The sequence below is a fragment of the Xenopus laevis genome, chromosome 2L (genome assembly GCF_017654675.1).
Source record: "Xenopus laevis strain J_2021 chromosome 2L, Xenopus_laevis_v10.1, whole genome shotgun sequence".
Taxonomy (NCBI): domain Eukaryota; kingdom Metazoa; phylum Chordata; class Amphibia; order Anura; family Pipidae; genus Xenopus; species Xenopus laevis.
The window spans coordinates 171295497-171321571 of NC_054373.1; the positions used below are offsets into that span (position 1 = coordinate 171295497).

The 26075-nt window shown below is 39.1% G+C and overlaps 1 pseudogene; it reads left to right on the forward strand.

Annotated features, from left to right (window-relative positions):
* The window catches only part of LOC121399739, a 123729-nt pseudogene extending 111571 nt beyond the window's left edge, over positions 1-12158 (forward strand).
* Positions 12159-26075: the final 13917 nt, after the last annotated feature.

Sequence of the window (26075 nt, forward strand, 5' to 3'; positions counted from 1 at the left end):
TTTAGCTCAGATTCAAAAGCAACAGAAATGACCCATGTGCCCCCCCCAAGTCTCTGATTGGTTACTGCATGGTAACCAGGGTAACCAGTCAGTGTAAACCAAGAGAGCTGAAAACTAGTGTTCTGACTGACATGTTATACATCAAATCACTCCAGCCTTTATATATTACATTTTTGGCTAACTAACTATATTAGAAACATTTTTTATTTTGCACAGCCTATCTATTTACCCAGTTTTTATTTTTACACTGAACAATTCCTTTAAAGTGGACCTGTCACCTACACATAAAAAGTTATATAATTTAAGTCCTATGCAAAGTAAATATGGAACACAAATTATTTTTTTTTTATTAAAACATCCACACCTGTTATAAAGGTGTTCATTCAGCAATTCCTGGATGTCACTGCAATCCTCACATTCCCCCTTCCCTCCTCACACTCTGTAATTGTGTAGGGCACTGCACATGGGCATTAGGTCCCCCCATTCAGGTGCATACACAAGATTTTATGATGATACACAACTTATCTTGTCACAAAATGGCTCCTGCCTCTGTGCTGGGATTGTGTAATTCCAAGGCTGAAGGAAACAAAATGTAAATAATAAATATAGTGTAAGTAAAGTTTATTTTACTCAACTAACATGCTGGAAAATAACGTGTAATGATTTCTTAAGGTGACAGGTCCCCTTTAAGGACTGGAGACCGTGCACCTAATTTTGGACTTGTCTGAATCCATAATTGAATCTGAAACCTGATTAGCACATTCAAATTTAATTTGAATCAGAATGCCAGTTTCTGTATACATTTATATAAAACAGGTAACCGTCTCTCACTTTTTTATGTAACTTCAATTCCAATCAAGGAATAACACTGCTGTAGCTCCCAAGAATAAATCCCACCCCTGCTATAGTTATACTGACATCTGCCTGCTGTTCAAGGATACGGAATCCTGTAATTAGTTAGTAATTATGGCAGCTAATGAGGACAAGTAATGAAAAGGTATATAAGGGAACTTTTGCCTTTACATTTAATGGAGAAGAATTGTTAATACCATTATTTTTTTCTGAAATTAAATTTTTTTTATTACTTTTAGTTGCCATTTAATAAATCTATAATAAATTGAATACATTGCCGAAAACTATATGAAACTTATACAGGTATGGGATCCGTTTACCAGAAAGCTCCAGATTACAGGATGACTCCATTTTATCCAAACAATCTAAATTTTAACAATATGATTTCCTTTTTCTCTGTAATAATAAAACAGTCGTTTGTACTTGATCTTAACTAAGATATAATTAATCCTTATTGGAAGCAAAACCAGCCTATTGGGTTTATTTCATGTTTACATGATTTTCTAGTAGACTTAAAGGTGACCCAAAAAATTATTCATAATCCTATTTTATCACATCAGTCAAGCAAAATGAACTTTAATTACACTATATAAATTATTTGAATCTTGTTTCCTTCAGTCTGGGAATTCATAATTATAACAAGCAGGCAGGAGCCATTTTGTGGACACTGTTATAAAGACAAGTCTTGTATCATCTCAGAATCTTGTTTGTGCACCAGAATGGGGGACCTGATGTCCATCCCCATGTCCTGGCTACACAATTAAATGGTGAAGAGAACGGGGGAATGTGGGGAGAGCAGCGATTTCTAGGAAGTGCTGAATGGAAAGTGAAAGTAATTGTCTGCCCCGCCTCTATGCCCAGGGCATAGAGGAGGGGCAGACAATATTTGATTGACAGCTGAGATTTTTAAATGTGTTTACAACAGCTATGAATGCTGTGTTTGATTTGAAAAGGACTTTTATTATACGATTTTTTGTTTCTAGGTGACAGGTCCACTTTAAGGTACGAAGAACCAAATTACGGAAAGATCCGTTAACCGGAAAACCACAGGTCCCCTGGATACCTGTACTTTTGGATTTTTTAAAACATATTTTGGGGGTTTGGAAGGATTGTTTGGTGGTTGCTGCAGGAGTGAGACCATTCAGGTTTATTGCATGTTGTTAAACCTAATGGAAAATTCCATATGAGCCTTATAAATTCTCTATTAGCAATGGGGTAGTGGAGTAAAACCAATTACTTATATTTTCGCACTACTGGGCTACCTGATGGAGTTCTAAATAAACCAGCAGTTATGTGCACCATTCTTTATAAGGCAATTAACCTTCTGTCCTGTGCTAAAGAAGGACTAATCTACTGGAATGAATGTTTGTGTTAAGTTTCGTAAAGAGATTCTATATATAATCACACACATACAGCAGCCCCAGGCGTTCTAGGGGCCACTATACCTTCCTTTATCAATTGGCTCTGTATTTGTCCAATGGAAATATAAACAGTCGAATATTTTAATAATCGGTACTTCGCTTTTTCTCCCCTAGTTTCTATGAATGGGTTACTGCCTGATTATGCGATTTTACATTTTGCCTTGCCTGCCACTGGGATTTAATGGGGTTGTTCACCTTTAAATGAACTTTTAGTATGATGTAGAGAGTGATATTCTGAGACAATTTGCAATTGGTTTTCATTTATTGCTATTTGTGGTTTTTGAGTTATTTAGCTTTTTATTCAGCAGCTCTCCAGTTTGCAGTTTCAGCCATCTTGTTGTCAGGGTCCAAATGACCCTAGCAACCATGCATTAATTTGAATAAGAGACTGGAATATGAATAGGAGAGGCCTTATTAGAAAGATTAGATAAGAGTAATAAAAAGCAGCAATAAAAATAAATGTGTAGCCTTACAGAGCATTTGTTGTTTAGATGGAGTCAGTAATCACTATTTTAAAGCTGGAAAAGTAGAAGAAGGACTTAGAAGAAGGCAAATAATTAAAAACTATTAAAAATAAATAATGAAGACCAATTGAAAGTTGCTTAGAACTAGCCACCCTACAACATAATAAGGGGCAGATTTATCAAGGGTCGAATTTCGAAGTAATTGGAGTTTTTTTTGAACGCCCATAATTTTGAAATTCTAATAAAAAAAGATCAACTGAAATTATTATTTTTTTTTTCTGCAGGTGAATAGGCCGTAATCGTTCGAATCGAATTAACATTGTATTCTGAGTTTTTTTTAAAAAAAAAACCTATTAATTTTCAAAGTCCACCAATAGGTTCTAGGAGGTCCCTCATAGGCTAAAACAGCAATTCGGCAGGTTTTTTAGATGGCAAATGGTCGAAATCAAATTTTTAAAGAGACAGTAAATGATAAATTTTGAATCAAATTTCCACTAGTCGAAGTACACAAAAATTAGCTGGAAATTAGAATTATTTTTACTTAGAATTTTGACTTCGAGCCTTGATAAATTTGCCCATAACCATTCTGGATTTGTCATTCAAAATAACAAATTCCGTCACATTAAACTCGTTCATAAAAAATGATTCTGCATTAATCCAATGTTAATTGATCTACAAGAATCCACATCAAATATTTGTATAATTTCCTGGAAGATATATAGATAGGATAGATCAAGAATTAGCCTTCTATGGGATTCAATGTCTCGGTTCCAAAAATGATAAATATCCTAATTGTTCACAACAACCAAGCTGGCCACTTGATTCGATAAAAAATGCTTTACTAAATTTGCCAGCGAAAGATTCATTAAAATGTAGTTTAACCACAGGCACCAGAAATTTAGCAGACAATTCTGTGTACTTTCCTGCTCTGAAGTTTTTTTTCCGATGACCAGCACTATGATATATTCCGAAGTTTTGCGGTTTCATCTGTGATTCATTTAGTAACCTTTGCTTGCAGCGACTGTCAGCCGTGAAAAGTTCATCCCCTTCCATTTCTTTATCACGAATACTCTCACTGTAACATACCTTCAGTCCAAAACTTAAAGAGAAAGTGAAATGGTTACTTTGTAACATTGAGCCTGATAAAATAAATTTTGACTATATATATATATATATATATATATATATATATATATATATATATATATATATATATATATATATATATATATATATATATATATACACACACATATATATAATAGTCCAAAGGGTGCACACCATATGCACTAGCAAAACCTAGTACAGGTATGGGACCTGTTATCTAGAATGCTTGGGACGTCACTTGGGGTTTTCCGGATAATGGATATTTCCGTAATTTGGATCTTCATACCTTAAGTCTACTAGAAAATAATGTAAGTATTAAAGAGAATCATGTAAACATTAAATAAGGATTAATTATGGGGCTGATTCATCAAGCTCGAGTGAAGGATTCGAAGTAAAAAAACTTCGAATTTCGAAGTGTTTTTTGGGCTACTTCGAACATCGAATGGGCTACTTCGACCTTCGACTACGACTACGACTTCGAATCGAAGGATTCAAACTAAAAATCGTTCAACTATTCGACCATTCGATAGTCGAAGTACTGTCTCTTTATAAAAAACTTCGACCCCCTAGTTCGGCAGATAAAAGCTACCGAACTCAATGTTAGCCTATGGGGAAGGTCCCCATAGGCTTGCCTAAGTTTTTTTGATCGAAGGATATTCCTTCGATCGTTGGATTAAAATCCTTCGAATCGTTCGATTCGAAGGATTTAATCGTTCGATCGAAGGAATAATCGTTCGATCGTAGCATTTGCGCTAAATCCTTCGACTTCGATATTCGAAGTCGAAGGATTTCAATTCCTAGTCGAATATCGAGGGTTAATTAACCCTCGATATTCGACCCTTGATGAATCGGCCCCTATATCTTAGTGGAGATCAAGTACAAGCTACTGTTTTATTATTACCGAGAAAAAAGAATTAATTTATACAAAATTGGATTATTTGTATAAAATGAAGTCTATGGAAGACAGTCTTTCTGTAATTCAGAGCTTTCTGGATAACAGGTCTCTGGATAACACATCCCATACCTGTACAAAAAAAATAGACAGGACCAAGGACAGATTCTGTAATAATAACAATACTACCTTGTACTCGATCCCAACTAAGATCAGTTTTTTCATTGATTTTTTTTGATTGATGTAGAGATCTAAATTACAGAAAGACCTGTTATCCGGAAAACCCCGAGCATTCTGGATAACAGGTCCCGTAGCTGTATATTTACTAAATCCTTATAAACCATGCTCAGTGATTTCATTGGTTATAATCGGTGCTCAGTGGTGTAATTTGTCACATGACTCACTTGAAACTTGTGTATTCTATTGCATAATATACCCCCTGTTGTAAAATATGAGGATATTAGAAGCCACCTCAGAGTTCCATGATATGTATAAAAGCTCTTGGCCTGTGCCATTATATGGTCATGGAACGTCTCAGTGACTTATAATATCATTATATTTTACAATAGGGGGTACATTATTCCCTAAGTAATGCAAACAAGAACCCTTAATATTCTTATATCCTTATAAATAGTGTTTATTGATGTTATCGGTTATAATCAGAGCTCAGTGATGTTATTAGGGTCATGTGACTCTTAGGGGGTTATTTACTAAACTCAATGCAAAAATCATGAAAAATTTGTGTGTTTTTTTTATATAAAATCAGACTTTTATAAATCACCAATTTTTCTGAATTGATTAATGCGGAGGATGGAAAAGTCCAAATCTGAAAATCTGGCATCTAAGACCTGTCAAGGTTGCATATAAGTCAATGGGAGAAGTCCCAATGATTTTTTGATGTGCGCTGTTTTTTGCAATACCCCAAAGTTTTTGGGTGAAAATTACGAAAAAATTTGTGAAAATTGGATGAAAATATCTGAGAAAATTCTGAAAATCGTATGTTTTTTCCCGTAAAGCAAATTTTCGGGAAAATGTAATAATAAATAGGCGTAAATAGGCGTGGATTTGATCGGAGTTTGTAGCAGAAAATATTGAGATAAATTCGGACTTTGATAAATAACCCCCTTAATGTAATTTAGTGAGGATATGAGAAGTCACCTGGAGTTTTGTTATTTTATGGATATGCATTCTGTAATAAAACTCCTCAGGGACTTCTAATATCCTAATATTTTATAGTACGAGTACATTATTCCCTATATACCAGCAATGTTTATACATCTCCAGTCAGACACAAAGCCCATTAAATTAATATCACAAGAAACTGAGCACTTACAAAACATTTTAAATTGCTGGTGGTTAAAGCACCAAACTATTTCCATCTCTTGGATAATCCTGACACTGGCAGGTACATGTGTCCTAGCAAATTAGATTTAGAGAATAAACATTATGATTATTTGCCTCTCTTATGAAGAGCTTACGATATAAAGGCTACACTAGGAAATGCTTATAAGCCTTATAGTCACCTTATTTCTTAATATGCTGAGAAAAACTGTTTCTCTCTATCACTAATATGTTCTAAAGAGCCGGCAGGTAGCAGCATGCCTTCATTACTTCACACAGTTAATTTTTAGGAAGCCTCATAAAGTGACCATAAAATAGCATAAAGATGTGCTGCTCCAAAGGTCTTGGCAAAGCAAGTTTTTAATGCAACCATAGTTTCAGTATGCTTATGTGCTTCTACAGTGCCCATACACTGGCATCCTTCCACCACCCATAAAAGCCTAATGTGCTCTTTGCTGATAGAGTCCATTTAATCCCAGTCTGTATGATAGGAACTGGGCATGGGGAAGCCTGGCCGATACTGATCTGAACATTACCGATTATTCTCTCTCTGTGTGATTGCCTTTTACAGATATGGGAAAAAGATGCCATGTTGCTTTCCTGAAGAGCCATCCCTACAAAAAGCAGTAATGACAATTTTAATTCCAAATCAGGCTGACCTGATTTATTTTAGATTTCAGATCATAGTAGTGATCTGTGCAGGCTTGGAGAGGAGTGCATTAATCCGAAGTCCCCAACCTTTTGTTGTGAGCCACATTCAAATTTTAAAAAAGATTGGGAGCAACACAAGCATGAAAAAAGTTCATGGGGTGCCAAATAAGGGCTGTGATTGGCTTTTTGGTAGCCCCTCTGTGGACTGGCAGCCTACAAGAGGGCTTGTACACATATTTTTATGCAACAGAAACTTGCCTCAAAGCCTGGAATTAAAAAATTAAGCACCTGCTTCAATGCCACTTGGAGCAACATCAAAGGGTTGGTGAGCAACATGTTGCTCACAAGCCATTGGTTGGGGATCGCTGCATTATTGGGTCCTCACCAAATCGGATGGTCTAACCTGCTTGATAGGTTTTTCCAGTAGGGATGGGCAAATTTGACCCATTTTGCCAAAAATTTGCCACAGGCAAAATGTCGCCGACGCCCATTAAAGTCTATGGGCGTCAATTCCGCAGTGAAACAAGGCGGAAAAATTCGCCCATCCCTATTTTCCAGTTCACAACCTAACTTGGTCTGGAAGAGCCAAGTCAGCACCCCACTTTTAGTCAATAACTAAAGCAGGAAGTAGTGTTCTGGCTATTATGTTAGACATCCAGTCACTCCAGCCTTTATACATTACATTTTTGGCTAACTAACTATTTTAGAAACATTTTTTATTTTGCACAACCTATTTATTTATCTAGTTTTTATTTTTACATTGAACTGTTCCTTTAAAATAAATCACCTGATTGTCTCTGCATAATGACGCAAAACACCATTAGAAAGAAGGAGAAAAAGTACCCCACTTAATCGCTCAAATAACAGCAGTCACAGATTAGGCTACCCTGTAGCCTTATTCAATTACCTTATAAATAAAGAATTAAATTATAAAGTGCAGTGCTATAATTGCATTTAATCCAATTAATAAACAATTTTCTGAAGTTAGCCGGGATATAACCCACTAAAACATTATAAATAGCAACGTTGCTTAAAAATATGGATAATTCTATTCCCCCATCAAATTAGTCTTGAGGAATTAATTCATTGGAGTGCTTAGTAGTGCTGAATAAATAAATATAGTAAAAGGTAATTAAATTAATTAGAGTGACCACAATAAGTGACCAGGGATAGAAAATATTAGTTAGTAGATTTGGGACAACTCCACCTTCTTTTTCTTCCAATTTCTCTCTTTTTTCATGAACTCCAGTATTGATTATAATTTTTATCCCATTAATTGTGGTCACTCTAATTAATATAATTACCTTTTACTATATTTATTTATCAGCACTACTAAGCACTTTAAATCCAATGAATTAATTCCTGAAGCCTAATTTGATGGGGGAATAAAATTATCCATATTTTTAAGCAATGTTGCTATTTATAATATTTTAGTGGGTTATATCCCGGCTAAGGGAACCTGGTGGTTTATAATTGGTTCAAGCTTGGACATAAGCATCCGTTTTTGCCTTTTAAAATCAAATCACTGAATGAACTATATTGCACTGCACTTATTAAGAATCAACTTCAGTAATTGTTTATTAATTGGATTAAATGCAATTATAGCACTGCACTTTATAATTTAAATCTTTATTTATAAGGTAATTGAATAAGGCTACAGGGTAGCCTAATCTGTGACTGCTGTTATTTGAGCGATTAAGCGGGGTACTTTTTCTCCTTCTTTCTAATTTGCAACTTAATTACTATTGATTTAGGTCAGACCTCTGCGTAAATCCAGGGATAAAAATCTGTATTATTATACAAGGGAATCACTGTTGTGTTTGGGTTTGCAAAACACCATTACCCAGTTACAGGCATGAACACAATGTCTGTGTTCGACCATAACGTGGGGACTTTTGGGAAATGTGATTACGAGCGTCACCGCGTGCAGTGCATCATGGGTGTGTCAATATGCATGGCTGAAAAACAGAACAGAACCCTGTAGGCTGCCAGTCCACATAGAGGCCACCAAACAGCCAATCACAGACCTTATTTGGCACCTCCAGGGATTTTTTTTTTCAGTCTTGCTCCCTAACTCTCTTTTACAATTAAATGGTTGGGTACCCCTGACCTAAGTGTTTATTTAAATCATTTCGGAGTATTATCCCAGGATAGGAGAACTATCAAAATGCAGTTTTTTAGGATAGTTCTCCTTTTAAATAAGAAATTTTAAAGACTTCCCCTACATACCGTATATATTTTTTTGGACGAGTAATTGAATTTTTTCTGAGTAGATTTAACATGAGCTTTGTAATCCTGAGGCTTGCAAAATATTTCATCTCTTAAATATTTCCAGTTAGGGGGGACATAATTATTCTCCTATCCCGGAGGAATTGTCTGGCAGTATTAAGACGGCGGAAGCAGGGCAGGGAGAGAGAGAATTTTTAAAAGGAGGGTGCTGCAGGCTTTCTGTCCCTCTGTCGCTCGCAATACAATTACGTGAGCCCAAGAACCTGGAATAGATTTGCATTAGCCAAGACCAGATATTGCTGCAAAAATTGTAGAGCGAGTTTTTTTCCTCTCTCATACTTACGGCAAATTAAAGAAATAAATCATCTCCTATCTTATTATATTCCCCCTCACACACTGTCGGGGAATTTAAATTGCCTTTTCTTACTGCACGACCAGGTGATTTTTCCTTATCATCCCAAAAGCAGATGACTTAGAAGTGAAAATGATGATGGCTCTATACACAGCTGTTCTGCACTCACCTTGTATAGCACAGCGGAGTCCTGCTTTGTATGGTAATGTTATATAACCTCGCCGCTCACATAGCCTCCTTTATTTAGGAATAATGGAGGCCGTCTTTTAACACACAAACTGATATTCACTGTAGGGACGAGATTGTGGCCTACATTGTCACAAACGCAGTAGTAAGGGGCGGTTTTCTCAATTTTTGTGTGTATACAAATGTGTGGAAGCAACCATGAGGGTAGTACAGTTGCCAAAACAGCAAATTCCTTACAGCAAAATCTCCTTCTCTCTGGAGCAGAAGTCACTTTTTGTTTCAAAGTTGGGACATCTTATTAGCAAGAGGTTCCCACAATCTAGGGTTTTACTGACCCTCAACAGTTCGAGGATGCCAGCCTTTGATGTAGGTCCCAGTCTGAAGATAAGGTTGAAATGTCATGTTTGTAATGTTTTTGGAGAATTGTAAGGGTCTCTTATGACCAAGTTTTCATAGATAACTTAAAGTTGGCTATATGCCAACCGATAAAAGCTGCTGACAGACCAAGTCGGCAGATTATTGGCCAGTGTATGGGGCCCTCTGTTGGGCTTTACAGAAAACTGGCCAGATTTCTGTTTGTCGATGCACTTCTTTTTTCTCCCACCTCCTGTATTCCTGGCGTTGTGATCCAATCATTGGACCCTAGGGCCCACAATCTGATCACCCGGAAATCCCCACTCAAGGTGGGCATATCGGGGTAAGATCCACTCGTTTGGTGACCTCTCCAAACAAGCAGATATGCCCATTTATGGCCACCTAAAAAGGATGTTATGATCAATTGTTGGAGCACCATGGGTGCTTTAGCCGAAGTTTTCTACAAATGCTCACCTTTAAACTATCTGTGGAATGCTAACTGGTTGTAAATAATGAAGTAGTGAGCACAAGCACTAAATGTATTCCCCTGGCTGATGATTTTAATCTGCAAGGGTTTTCTTGGATGGACTTGAGTAGAACAGGAATTATTCGTCATGTAGACACCTTAAACCTGCACAAGGAATCCTATTGAGACAGATGAAAGTGTTGCTGCCATGCACATTGGCCTTCTACCCTGTGCTGAAACTCATTGGGCAACACCAGTACTTTACGCCAGTCACTCAGGTGTTTGCTCTACATGGTATCACCAGCCGATATGATCTTTCCTACAATGTCAGCATTACCATGGTGGCTCACCTCTGCAGAGTCTTTTAACCAGACCTAGCTATATCCGTCGCCAAAGTATGCACTTTGGTAGGAAACAAAGACATTTAATTAAAAACACAGTCACATGGTGACGTCTGAATGGTCTTTGCCTTAAAGGGATACTGTCATGGGAAAACATTTTTTTTTCAAAATGAATCAGTTAATAGTGCTGCTCCAGCAGAATTCTACACTGAAATCCATTTCTCAAAAGAGAAAACAGATTTTTATATATTCAATTTTGAAATCTGACATGGGGCTAGACATATTGTCAATTTCCCAGCTGCCCCAAGTCATGTGACTTGTGCTCTGATAAACTTCAATGACTCTTTACTGCTGTACTGCAAGTTGGAGTGATATCACCCCCTCCTTTTCCCCCCCAGCAGCCAAACAAAAGAACAATGGGAAGGTAACCAGATAACAGCTGCCTGGTAGCTCTAAGAACAACACTCAATAGTAAAAACCCATGTCCCACTGAGACACATTCAGTTACATTGAAAAGGAAAATCAGCAGCCTGCCAGAAAGCATTTCTCTCCTAAAGTGCAGGCACAAGTCACATGACCAGGGGCAGCTGGGAAATTGACAAAATGTCTAGCCCCATGTCAGATTTCAAAATTGAATATAAAAAAATCAGTTTGCTCTTTTGAGAAATGGATTTCAGTGCAGAATTCAGCTGGAGTAGCACTATTAACTGATGCGTTTTGAAAAAAACATATTTTCTGATGACAGGATCCCTTTAAGTTATTTCTTTCTTCTGTATTTCTCTGTGAGCTAGTGGCTTCTTAATCATATTCCCAATCCCATACATATTATGAAATGTCATATGGCTGAATTACTTTTTTTTTATCATGATTATCATTTATTATTTGTGTTATTACTACTAAAGCACACAGATCTGTTGGAAAGGAGGCTTGGAAGTAACTTGTTGGCCAGGAGGGATTTCCCAGTACAGGCCTTACTGAATCCTTGGTGCAGCTTCGGCTACTCTAATTTGTTCCTTGCTAATATTTCTCTAATTTTTTTGCGGGGGGGGGGGGGTGAAGCTGGAGGCTGTGTGCGAAAAAAAGGGAAAAGACAACAAAGTGCTTACTGATTATCACCTCCCTCTCTAAATTCATCATACAACATCATTAAGAGTAAAAAACAAAAATAGGTTGTTTAAAAAAAAGGTGAAGTTTCGTGCAGTTAATCATACTTTTTGGCAAGCACGTGTGCAGCCTTTTTTGTTGTATTTCTCTTTCTGCCAAATATAACTTTGGGTGGAGGTCAAATGAATGATGGTACAAATAAAATATTTTCCCTTCTTCGCTATATCTGCATTGTTTTCCCTTCTACAGTTAAAACAGTGGCGCCTGCTTGGGATTAATCTAATGACTAATAAGGTGATTGATAACTTGTGCTTGATTTTAACATGTATTTGTCTCCTGTTTTTAGGAGAAGAGGCTGAAAGAGAAGGAGGCTAGAAGAGCAGCAAACTAGAAAGAGGTAAAAATAATTCTTATCATACAGATACTCTATGTAAGCCACTTTATGAAAGTCCACATACAGCTCTCTCACTGTTCTTAGTCATTGCAACTCATGAAGTTGTGGTTCAGCCATTACTAAAAAGCAGAGGGTTGGATATCTGAATGACTGGTCAGTTGAAAGGCTTATGGCTTGATCCTCACAAAGACCAGCACTTTCATTTGTTTGAGAATGACCCATTGATGTATAGGTCACAACATAATAGGACAAGGGGGTATCCAGTCTAAAGCTGGTTTATGGTCACCTGTTGGCAGTAGGAGTAGTGTGACCTCCTACATTATTTTATAGTTCCCTGAAACATAGGTTGAACACCTGTGCTTCCAGTCAATGGATTTAATTTTTCCACATTCTAATCTGGGAAAGAGCTGGGCTTTTTTTCTAGATATTAGAAAAGGTCACAGCTCATTATCTTGGGTTTCTTCTTCATAACACATAATAGAGTCTTGCAGGCCTATGATACACAGAATGTATTGTCCTCCAGCTGGCTGAAAAGCATTGGCCTATCATTTACTTGATGTAAACAGTTATCTGTCCACTTGTATCAGGCACATACTGTATCTTTTCTGGTCAAAATCTGCCAGTAAGTGTTAGTGTTTGGAGGACCCTATTCCAATAAATGACCCTTGAAAACACCAGTGGAGAATACGACTCATGCCATGGATCTTAGTGTTCCATAGAACATTGCTGTCATCTCCCATCTGTCTCTCTCACTCCGGAAAATGAAGAATTTGGTTGGATCTCTCTTCTCTGATCTTGGATTGAGGCACGAGACTCATTTTTGTAGCAATCGTAGGATTCAAGATTTGCTTGAGTGTGGCTAATTGTTCAACCGCAATTCCGTCACAATACATTTTTCATAAGTTGTTAGCATCTTGGTATTTAGAGATGTGATGTCAAGCTCACAGCTGCTGTAAAGCCCAGCTCCTAACAACCTGTGCCGCAGAACAGATGGGAGCTTTCGATCAAAGCAGCCAGAGGGTCACAACTGACGTCTGTGCATCAAAATATATTTATTACATAAAGATAACATAATTACTGAGGTAGAAAGAAGACTGCAGGTTTTTCCCACATTGAATTCCTTTTCAATTTTAGGGTTGTTTTTATCCAGAAGGAAGCTAGAAAAACACTTTTTTGGAGTCATGTTTACCCCAAAAAGGTAGACATTTGCCTTTTTCTGCAATAAGGTGCTGATACGGGCATGGGATCCATTATCTGGAAACCCATTATTCAGAAAGCTCTGAATTACTGAAAGTCCATCTCCCACAGACTCCATTTTATCCAAATAATTCAATGTTTTTTTCTCTGTTATAATAAAATAATACCTTATAATTGAGCCGAACTAAGATATAATGGATCCTTATTGGGTTTATTTAATGTTTACATGATTTTCTAGTAGACTCAAGGCATGAAGATCCAAATTATGTAAAGATCTGTTATCTGGAAAACTCCAGATCCCGAGTATTCTGGATAACAGGTCACATACCTGCACCATAAATTAATTATTCTCTTACTTTGTCCTTGGAGAGAAAAGCACTTCAGAAAGTGTGTTACTTATGCAGGTGGTGTTTCCTTACACGTTTCTGCTCGGTTCTGTTGCTCCTGACTGAGTCATAGAGTTGAGCTGGGAAGTATTTGTAGATACTTCCTTCATCAGGAAATTATGCTTTTTAAGCCATTGTGTGCAGCCCCATCTGGATAGAACAGAAGAGGGCGATCTTGCTCCACATTCATATTAGCAATATAAAAATGTTTTAATCTGTATTAGAGTTGGAATGTTACTACAGTGTTCGGCTTCTGTCTCTTGAGGGTTATCTTGAGCCTTTGTCCATGTCTTCTCAATACTCTTCAAGTAGAGATGCACAGAATTCAGGATTTGGCCAAGATTCCTCCAAATGCAAAAAAATCACATGACTTTTTATGTGAAATAAAAAAGTTTTTGGCAGCAGGCTGCACACGTGGTTCTCTTTCCCCCTCATTTCCCTAATTTACATTGCATTCAGTTTCGTATCTTTCATAAAGGATACGGGATTTTGCGGAATCCTAAAATAGTGGATTCAGTGCATCCCTTGCTTCAAGGGATAATACAATCATTTACATACATCTATGCATCTGAGTCTACCCAGAAAGCATAAAATCTTGGAGTGGAAATAAATAATGTAAACTGCAAAGAGGAACCTATATAGGAGTCACCTTGGCCAATAACATTCACCTCTCCATTCAGCAAAAGTTGACTTTAAGGGCTAGTCCACACGGGGAGATAGCGACGCGTTTGCGGTCGCGGCGACAAAGCACCGCGACAGTCGCCGCGACCGGCGCAGGCGACAGTTTTGTATGGGCGCCTATGTAAAAACGCCTGTGCTAACCACACGAGGCGACGCGCTTTTCAACAGTCGCCTGAAAAAGCCTGGCGAGGCATTTTCAGGCGACTGTTGAAAAGCGCATCGCCTCGTGTGGTTAGGACAGGCGTTTTTACATAGGCGCCCATACAAAACTGTCGCCTGCGCCGGTCGCGGCGACTGTCGCGGCGCTTTGTCGCCGCGACCGCAAACGCGTCGCTATCTCCCGTGTGGAATAGCCCTAAGGGAAATCCAGTGTACACTCCATAAAACACTTCCATTGTTTCCCTTTATAACCTTCTTATTCCGCTGGTTGCATTTCTTAGAGTATAACAAGTGTTTTGAAATATTTACTAGTTGTACTGAATGTCTCCTGGTTGTCAGTGGCAGGGATATTTGCTGTATTTATGTGTAATGCAAGTCTAGAGATCTGACACTCCTTACAAAGCCTGTACTTGGTAGTCACTATCTGTATTTAGTTCCTGAGACATCACTGCTGTAATAATCTATACAGTACTTCTTAAATGGGACGTGATTGCTCTGTCGTACCAGCCTGAGAAGCTGAAGAGCACTTTGTCTCCTTCCCAAGGATTGGCAATTGCAGATGTATATGAATCCTGACAATCCACATGAATTTGGCAGTTTTATACTCTTTTCATTGATTGACATTATAAAGATGTCGAACAAGTCTGTTCTTCCACTGGGGAAGATATTGCTGGAGGAACTGGAAGTAAATGCAAATACTGGAGGAACAAACAAAGGGGGTTATGTAATAAAAGGTACCAAGTTTGCCCAGGCGCAGTAACCCATAGCAACCAATTAGCAGGTAGAATTTACTAGTCATCTGTTTAAATGCAAGTGTCTTATTGATTGCCATTGGTTATTGCTAGGGATGCACCGAATCCAGGATTCGGTTCAGGAGTCGGGCAGGATTCGACCTTTTTCTGCAGGATTCGGATTCGGCCAAATCCTTCTGTCCGGCCGAACCGAATCCTAATTCTTTAAGTTAATTTTAGTGTGTTATAGATTGCCCTATTCTTAGCAACTTTTCAATTGGTCTTCATTTTTTATAACGTTTTGCAGTTTTTTAATTATTTGTATTTGTCTGAATCCAGGATTTGGTTTGGGATTCAGCCAGGATTCAAATTCGACAGGAATCCTTCTGCCCGGCCGAACCAAATCCGAATCCTAATTTGCATATGCAAATGAGGGGTGGGAAGGAAAATCACGTGACTTTTTGTCACAAAACAAGGAAGTAAAAAATGTTTTCCCCTTCCTACCCCTGATTTGCAAATGCAAATTAGGATTAGGGATTCGGCCAATCTTTCTCTAAGGATTCGGGGGTTCGGCCAAATCCAAAATAGTGGATTTGATTCATCCCTACTTTTTCTTCTCTTTCTCTTCAGGCCCTTTCCTTTTCATCTTACAGTCTTTTATTCAATCCACTGTCTGGTTGCTAGGGTACCATTCACCCTAGCAACCAGACAGCCACTGGAAAGCTGCCGAACAAAAAGCTAAATAATTTAAAAACCATAAAAAACAAATTCGCAAATAGACTTAGAATATGAATATCTACATCATAAAGGTAAACCATCCTTCATTTTTTATTATTTGTGGTTTTTTGAGTTATTTAGCTTTTTATTTTTTTCTCCAGTTTGTAATTTCAGCAATCTAGTTACTAGGGTTCAAATTACCCTAGCAACCATGCATTAATATGTATAAAAGGAGAGGCCTAAATAGAAGGATGAGTAATAAAAAATAGCAATAACAATAAATGTGTAGCCTTACAGAGCATTTGTTTTTTGATTCAGTGACCCCCATTTTAAAGCTGGAAAGAGTCAGAAGAAGAAGGCAAATAATTCAAAACTATTAAAAAATAAATAAATAAAATGAAGCCCCATTGAAAAGTTGCTTAGCCAGTCTATAACATACTAAAGGTGAATTACAAGAATCAGCAACATGTATTTTAAGCATAGATTCTATTTATGTTGATCACAATATTAAGCCCCCTCCACCCCAGACTGTCATAAGAAACAAAAAATGTAACGATTTAGCGATTTAGTGAATTTTTAGTGCTTTATACTGTACCCAAAAGCACCCTCCATTCTCTCCATACATACCTTTGCTGGCAAATCATGTGATTGGTTGCTTGTGACTGGATTCCCAAGCAGTCAATCACTCTAAAGCTCCCCATCAGCTTGCCATTACCCTAGGGATGCACCGAATCCACTATTTGAGTTTCAGCCAAATCCCCAAATCCTTCATGTAAGATTAACCCGAATACCGAACTGAATCCGAATCCTAATCCTAATTAGATTAACCCGAATACCGAACTGAATCCGAATCCTAATTTGCATTTGGAAAATAGGAACAGGCAGGGAAAAAGTGGAAAAAACATTTTTTTAGGGATGCACCGAATCCAGGATTCGGTTCGGGATTCGGCCTTTTTCAGCAGGATTCGGATTCGAATCCTTCTGCCCAGCCAAACCAAATCCGAATCCTAATTTGCATATGCATATTAGGGGCGGGGAGGGAAACCGTGTGATTTTTGTTCGAAAACAAGGAAGTATTTATTTTTTTCCCCTTCCCACCCCTGATTTGCATATGCAAATTAGGGTCCAGATTCGGTTCGGTATTCGGCCGAATCTTTCGCAAAGGATTCGGGGGTTCGGCCGAATCCAAAATAGTGTATTCGGTGCATCCCTACATTTTTTAGTTCCTTGTTTTGTGACAAAAAGTTCATGATTTCCCTTCCTGTCCATAATTTGCATATGTTGAATCCTGCTGAAAAAGGCCCGAATCCTGAACCGAATCCTGAACTGAATCCTGAACTGAATCCTGAACTGAATCCTGAACCGAATCCTGAACTGAATCCTGAACTGAATCCTGAACCGAATCCTGAACCGAATCCTGAACCGAATCCTGAACTGAATCCTGGATTCGGTGCACCCCTACTTCACCCTATTCCCCCAATCCTCCCACAACAATCAAATGCTCAGTAGTCGTCATATTTTCTCCCAGTGTGAACAACCAGCCCATGTTTAACTGTTTCCAGGTCTGACTTCTATTTCCTATTCATTTTCCATTAACCTGCCAAAGGCTTTGAGCTGCAGTCAATGTATTTCTGCACTCAATTAAAAGCAAGATATTTGTCTTCCTTCCGGAAGAGCGAATCCCACACTTTAGTACAGGCATTTCACACCTCTGCTGATCTGCTTAAGAGTTTATGGAAATGACTTTCCACGGAACTGCGCTAACGAGCTGTGTTAACATTAAGCAAGAAAAGGTTGTGTCACAAGACCATGTAAATCAGTGTTAAATATACAAACCTTTCATTTCTTTTTTTAATATATTCTTTAAGACGAGCCTAATTACTACTGGATGCAATGATTCACGTCATCCTTGCAGCATACCAAACAATTTATTTAGAGGCTTCATCTATGCAAATGAAAACGCTCTTCATTAAGCTTCTTATTAAATCTAGCATTTTCGACTATTTAAAAGGAAAGAACCTTACTGATCCTTGCATGACCCCCATTTATTTACCGATGCCAGAGGGGCTTCGGGTCAGAGGGGGAGGTGGCGTTCTGCCTCCAACGGGGAAACATCATGTATTACACTAATTGCTAAGCCGAATGTCTTGTATGCACAAAGCTTTCAGGGAAGTGGGCGGATAATACTAAACGTTTATTGTGACTATGACGAATACAATACAAGATTTTTGTTCAAATAATACATCTCCGATGCCCTACATCCAGTTGTATATTCTATGGATAATGGGTAAGTGCAGAGGACCTCTTGTCTTTGTCATTATCTAGTTGGACCATTGTTATAAGAGAAGTCTTAGAGCCATAGACAATATTTATTTGCTGATTTCCTCCAAGGCCTTAAGAATTTCCTTCCCTAAAGGTGCCCTAAGAAAAGCCATTAAACCATAATTTTTTAATCCCAATGGGAATGCCAATGATAACTACATGCAGGCCCGGATTTGCGGCAATGCCGCATAGGCCCGGGCCTAGGGCGTGAAAAATAGGGGCGGCATGCTGCCCAGCCGCATTATGGGGACGTTTGCGTCCCCATTCAACTACACCAGCTGCGCCGGCGTTTTTTCGCCGGCGCACTGGGAAGGCGGGCGCTAGGACCGTGCGGCCGCCTAGGGGCGGCCAGGGAAGAAATCCGGCCCTGACTACATGTGTATTAGTGTGGGGACCCCATTTGATGAGCAATCTCAATATTAGTTTGCCAACAAAATATTTATAAATATATATATATATATATATATATATATATATATATATATATATATATATATATATATATATATATATATATCAAATAAATGATATGAAGCAAAGAGCTTCATATCATTTGTATATCACTAAAGAAGTAGCTAGAAATGTTATGCATTGTTTTGTGCTTCTGTACCAGCCCAAGGCAACCAAAGCCCTTTAGCAGTAAAGATCTGTGTCTTTAAAGATGCCCCAGTAGCTCCCCATCTTCTTTTCTGCTGATTCACTGCACATGCTCTGTGCTGCTGTCACTTACTGAGCTTAGGGGCCCACTCACAATATACAGTACACATAGAATAGAAATGTCACAATATAAGGAAGATTAGTAATTAATACACATAATTACTACATGGCAGCACAGAAACCAGTGCAATTAGCATCAGAATTGAATAATCAGCCCTGTAGCATCAGCTTATATTACAGACCAACCTCATTTTCTGCTGGATAATTAGTGACGAGCCCTAAACTTAGCTTCTCAACAGCTGCTCAGAGCCCACTGAGCATGTGAGTGTCACAGACCCTTTCCAAGATGGTGACCCCCTGTGACAAGTTTGAAGTCCTGGATCATTGCTGCTATTGACAAGCTGAAACTTTAGGCTGGTGCAGTAAGATCATTATATAAAATATGGCACTTTAAGCCGTATTAAATTTAAGGGTTTAGTTCTCCCTTAAAGTCCATTGATCATAAAATCGACAGCACTGACATACAGTAGACGTACCATGGAGTCAATGCTGTAGATTTCATTGAATCTTCTAGGGTTAAATATGTGTTGACAAGTGCTGACATCCTAATTATTTACATTTTGAATTTTGGCATTATTTCCAGAAAAATCATTGTATAATAGAAAACGGAATAATTTGGGACTGAAAATGTTAAACAGTCTCGGTGCCCAGTGCCGAGAAGTGAGAAATGTGTCAATTATACTGGGATGGAGATTGTGGAAGGGATACCATGGGAACGAAGCCTGACAGGTTAGCAAAGAGGCAGCAGTAGCTCTTCAACAGGATTTAGAACAGCTCAGTCCCCTGTGCTGTTATTTTTAGTAAGTATATATATTTCACTTAAAGGGAACTTACCATTGTTCATGGTGGCGCTTGTGCAGGTGATGGCACAGACAGCTTTGTGTGATGTGCTCAAATTGAGAAGATGAACAGGCCCTTGGCAGAAGGTTTGTATCAGACCTGAACTAAATCTTAATTTGTAGTATTTGCTACAAACTGGACTTCTGGTAGCCCTGAGCAGAGAGATTACAGGAAAGCCTGTACTGAACTTGATAAGTAAGGTGAAATCATAAGGAGAGAGGTGGCAAAGGTTAGGTGTCCCCAAGTGATTGTAGTTACTCACCCGATACCCCAGGGCAGTGCTTGTGTTATCAAAAAACTGTCCCAGGGTTCATCTCAATGGAGCGATCCTCTTCTTCTGCTTCTCCTTTCTTCAAAATCCATTGGCCAAAATATAAGCAGGAGAGTGAAAAAGCTTTTCATTTTTGTTGGCTTTTCACTCAATTGAGTTGAGTGCGCAAAGGTAATTGAAAACAATCACTGCAGGTACCTAACATTTGTCACCCCCACAGTGATTGTTGCCTTTCCTTCTCCTGTAAGGCCCTATGTGCTTTGGATATTGGGTTGCGCCAGCCTTGTATACAGAAATATGTACCGCAAGGTAGAATCCTGTGCGGAACCAATTTCTAAGACCCGGAGCCCGTGACCCGACCGCAACCAGCATATTTACCCACTTTGATCCGCTACCAGACCCGGAACCACAACTGCCTTATCCACAACCCGACCCGCAACCTGCCAACCACCATCAAAAGTGGGGGGGCAGAAACAAGTTTTGTAAAACTTTAAAGGGAGTAAAATATAGGCGACCCTCATCTATACCGCACCTGAAAATCCTCCCCTCATTCCTCAGGGTGCTAGCTTTTTTGCAGGTACCCCGCGGATACCCGTCCCGCTGCAGGACTCTACCGCAAGGTTTCCATGATGCATTCTAGGCCTGGAAGTTCAAAAGTATTGTATTCGGCTTTGTATGGGTTGTGGCAGCTATTCCATTTGCAGAGGCGATGGGAAAGGCCCTCTACTTTTCACCTCTTCCGGCATACAAGAACATGCCACAAATCAAGGGCAGTAAAAATATGGGCAGTTTGGCTGTACATGACAGTAGAATGAGCCTTAATAAATCAGAGGGAAGATAATGTGGGGCTGCATTGTACACTTGAACTAGGCTAACCTAATGATATTGACAGCCACCAGCTAAGACTGAGCTACAATCACAATACTTCTACACTTTATTAAAAAGCCTCTTCCCAGACAAGCAGGAATTCAGGTATAATAGGTGTAATGGCAAGTCTGGAAATTTGTATCTCCTCTAAAAGCAACTCCATCTATTGTGAGAAATCTTCCATTCAGTTTAACTGCAATGTGCAAATGCATCATGAATTAGTAGGCATAGTATTGCTGGCATTATTACACTCCCCAAGGATACAATGGTGACAAGTTGAATGCACTGGAAAGGCCATAAATAAAATAAATTGTACGCGTCCAGGTTCAATGATACTGCCTTGCTATCAGCTGTAACCTTGGAAACTTTCAAATGCCACGTTTCAAAAAGTGCGAATTGGACTCTGCAGGATCGTAATCTTTTTTGGACTTAGAATTGATGACTAATTCCTCGTTAAGCAATACCCTGCATGACGCGCCCTTCCACAGGCCATTTTTATTCTTAGCTTGGCGTTGGCGTGGGAAGGTCATAGTGTATCCAGCGTGCCGTGACTGCAGGAGTCTTAACAAATGAGTCTTGCTACAATGTCCTCTCTACAACTCTCTTGTTTAGGGATTTGGGTGGTATAATCAGGGTTATCCTGTTTTTGACAAATTTTTGCTTTCAGAACACACAACTACATAGCTGTTTGATATGATGTAGACTCTGCAGCCTTGTGAGCGCGTTCAAATTCAGAGTTCAGAGTTCCACTGATAGCTTCCAGTAACCATGGGAAAGCAAAATCTATTTATATTTTCGCAGTATTAGCATTAGTATTATTATTCAAATTTACAGGAAATCAACATGGATTCCAACGTCATGTTATTTTATATTACTACATGCTATAGTGTAGATGAGCAGTCTGTTACTTCTGGGATATAATCCATTTATTATAAACAATACAAGAGCCATGAATATCCCGTAAATTATATCCTATCATATCATAAACAGTGCTTAGTGATGCCATCCGTTATAGTTGGTGCTCAGCGATGAAGGGAGTCACATGATTCACTGAAGTCACCTTGGAGTTTCATGACCTGCATAAAAGCACCTTGTTCCTTTAAATTGTCTTGAAATTCCTCTGTGACTTTAAATATCCTTATTTTACAATAGGGTGTACATAATTCCATATATACCAGTTTACCCTAGCTCCCAGGCAGTGGTTTGAATGAGAGACTGGAAGATGAATAGGAGAGGGTCTCAACAGAAAAACAGTAACATTAACAAGAAAATTGTAGCCTCACAGAGCAGTAGTGTTCTGGTTGCTGGGGTCAGTGACCCCATCTGACAGTTGGCAGAAGCAAAAGACAAATCATTCAAAAACAGTAAACAACGAAGACCAATTTTAAAGGTAAAGAATAGAGCATTCTATGGCATACTAAAGGTTAACTTAAAGGTGAACAACCCCTTTAAGCTACCACTATGCATAGCTCCCTGGTCTGTCTAGTTCCTGCTAGAGTGATGTCAGCACTCTGCTCCCCTCCTGTGTAGGCCACGAGGTACCACCAGAAAGGTGGCAACCCTACTAACTGCTGATTGGTGCGTATCAGCTGATGAACCTGCACACCCTTCTCCATGCCATTCCATCATCCCAAAAAACCTATAAAAAAAACCTAATAATTAAAGCAGGTCACTAGGAAATAAGCTTCAAGAAATGGATAATTGGGGCTGATTTATTAAATATCCAACTGCTGGGTCTCTGTGGAGGAATATGTTTTAAGCAGTTGAACACCATGGAGTGCTTGTTCATCACTTCTCTGAACCCTTACTCCCCGAAGGAAAGGATTGGAACTACTGATGTATAGGTTGGCCTGAAACCTGCAGGTTGTTCAGGTTCAATTGGACATCTTCACATGCTCTGTAGGTTTCTGGCAAATGGCCACCATCAGAAATAACGGGACCCCGTATGAAAAAAAATTCTGGGCCCCATCCCCCACCACAGGCCCTACCCCAGACCCCCACACCACAGTAAAAAAGACAGGGCTGCTAAAAAATAAATGCTAGAAACCGATTAGTGGCCAGGGTCCCCCCTACAAGGTAAAAAAAAAAAAAACACTGGTGGTCAGCCCCCTTCAAGTTAAAAAAGAACAATTGGTGGTCAGGGGCCCCATAAACGATTTAAAAAAAACAAACATTGGTGATCAGGGGCCCATAGAAGATTACAAAAAGAACATTGGTGCTCAGGGGTTTCATTTAAAAAAAAAAACATTGGTGTTCAGGGAACTTACCTTAAGTTAGTGTGCAATCTTATTCATTCTGCTTGGCAATGGCAGCTTCTTCTGCAGCTTTAGGCTATTTTTGTGACTTCAGCTCCTTCCGGTGGCTTTGGGTCTTCAAAAACATCACATTCACTCAAGGGGGCCTGGCTAACACAGACTGGCCCCCCTTTAAACTCTAAATTTACCGGGCGCTAGACGTCTCCCCCCATGCCCCCTGATGATGGCCCTGTGCTGTAGGGTTCCATCAGTCCACCCCGCTCGCTTATGTGCCACTTCCACCTCCAGCAGCCTGTATTTATAGCCATGTGCCTGTTCTATACCATCCTCTTCAATGGGTGGGTCATGTGTTGGCAAGGTGACTTGCCAAGGTGGGTGGGTTGGCAGTGGGCAGCTTAGGGCTGGGTGTAGATCGACAAAATAAAGTCCTGCACGTCACTTATCAGGACAATTGTTTCCATACTGCAAGAGCTTGTTTTACTGTGCCTTTCAGTACTTCCTTAAAAAATAATATTGGGGTGATTCATAAAAGCTTGGTCATTTTTACCGAGTACTGTATGTAGCACCTGTTTAGCTTGAAGGAAAACTATACCCCCAAAATGAACACTTAAGCAACAGATAGTTTACATAATATTAAATGGCAAATTAAAGAATCTTACCAAACTGGTCTATATATTTAAGTAAATATTGCCCTTTTACATCTCTTGCCTTGAGCCACCATTTTGTGTTGGTCTGTGTGCTGCCTCAGAGATCACCTGACCAGAAATACTGCAGCTCTAACTGTTACAGGAAGAAGTGTGGAAGCAAAATACAGAACTCTGTTTTAATTGGCTCATGTGACTTAACAAGTATAGTTTGTTTGGTTTGTTTGTGTTCACAGTGAATCGTACAATCCCGGAGGGTGGCCCTTATTTTTTAAAATGGCAATTTTCTATTTATGATTACCCAATGGCACATACTACTAAAAAAGTATATTACTATGAAAACGGTTTATTTACATGAAGCAGGGTTTCACACATGAACTGTTTTATGCAATATCTTTTTTATAGAGATCTACATTGTTTGGGGTATAGTTTTCCTTTAATTTAGTCTCTTTTATGTGCAATCTATTTGCCGCCTTAGAAGACCCACACACACGTTATTTTCTCATTAGGGTCCTTCCGCTATGATTATTGCTTTTAGCATATCCTTTCATCTGCTAGAATGACATGTTCAGTGGAATGACATGTTCAGTGAAATGACGTGCAGTTCATTTTCCTCCAGGAAACTGCCGATAAATAAGAACGGGGGGGGGGGGGCGTGTGACAGTCGATTTTCTGTCTGATGGTTACATCTCCCCAAAGGTGCTTCTAGTTGTCACAACGCGACAGTAATGCTTTTATGTTGACTTCGTATGACATGACTTTCTATCAAAACAAATATGTTTAAAGAGGTTTTGAATGTGGCCTTTACGCTAGCCCAAATACGGTTTACTTTATGTAAAGATTCCCTTACGGTAATAGGCGTCCCGATTCCCCCCTTTAGCCCGTGTTCTGGATGACAAATACTTTCTGAAAGTGGAAGAAAGGAAAACAAATCATACTAACCATTTCTCTTTTCTTTCATTTAATAACTTATCTGGGATTTTCTGTGGCATCCTAATGCTCTGGTTTCTGCTGAAAACCTCACATAGTGCTCGAAGTCAGAATAGGCTGGAACAGTTCGGCCTCGGCTTTATCTCCCTTCAGCAGAACAGTTCACCCATGTTGTAAAAAATACATATATAATTATTGCTTTATTATACAAGATGGGCCATTTGGGTCCCTCCAGATCAGTTTAATCCCACTGCAGATAAGGTGTCATAGACTTTACATCCCTGATTTTCATAGTTTTTTATTTCTCATGTTGGGGTCCCAACATACCTTTTCAGTCTCTTTATTTTCTGACTACAACTTTATGTACACTAGAGACAAAGGGCCAAATTTACTTACCTCCGAAGTTGCACCAGCATTGGCTTCGCCGCACTTCCCCAGGCGTAGATTCTCCAGGGCTGCGCAAATTCACGAAGATCCAAAGTTGCGCACAAGTTACCGATCATTTGCAAAGTTGCACTATCGATATTATGATCAGCGGTTCGAAGTTATACTGCACAACGCCAGGGAACCTTAATAAATGTATTCTAATGCCCTACACATGTGCACACAGTCAGGGCTGCCATCAGAAATCACGGGGCCCCGCACAACAAAATTTTCTGGGCCCCCTTCGCCACCCCTCCCTCAGTATAAAGGCCAAACAAAACACAGGCATTAAAACATGAAGTGCCCCCCTACAAGTTAAAAAAATAACTTTGGTGCCCAGACCCCTCCTACAAGTTTTGGTGGTCAGGTGGTGGTTAAAGAAAAAAAACATTGGTACCCAGGGCCCCACACATTTAAAAAAACCAATTAGCCAGGGCCCCCACACATTTAAAAAAAAAAAACAAACAATTATCCATGGCCCCCACACATTAAAAAAAAAAAACAATGTGCCAGGGCCCCCACACATTTAAAAAAAAAAACAATTAGCCATGGCCCCCACACATTAAAAAAAACAATTAGCCAGGGCCCCCACACATTTAAAAAAAACTAGCAAAGAGCCTCCACACATTTAAAAAAAAAAACTATTAGCCAGGGCCCCCACACATTTAAAAAAACCAATTGGTCAGGGCCCCCACAAGTTAAAAGAAAAAAAAAACTGCACGTACCTTAGCCAGGGAGTTCAGCTGCCGGTATCTTCAGTTTCTTGTGCTCTGATTCGCCA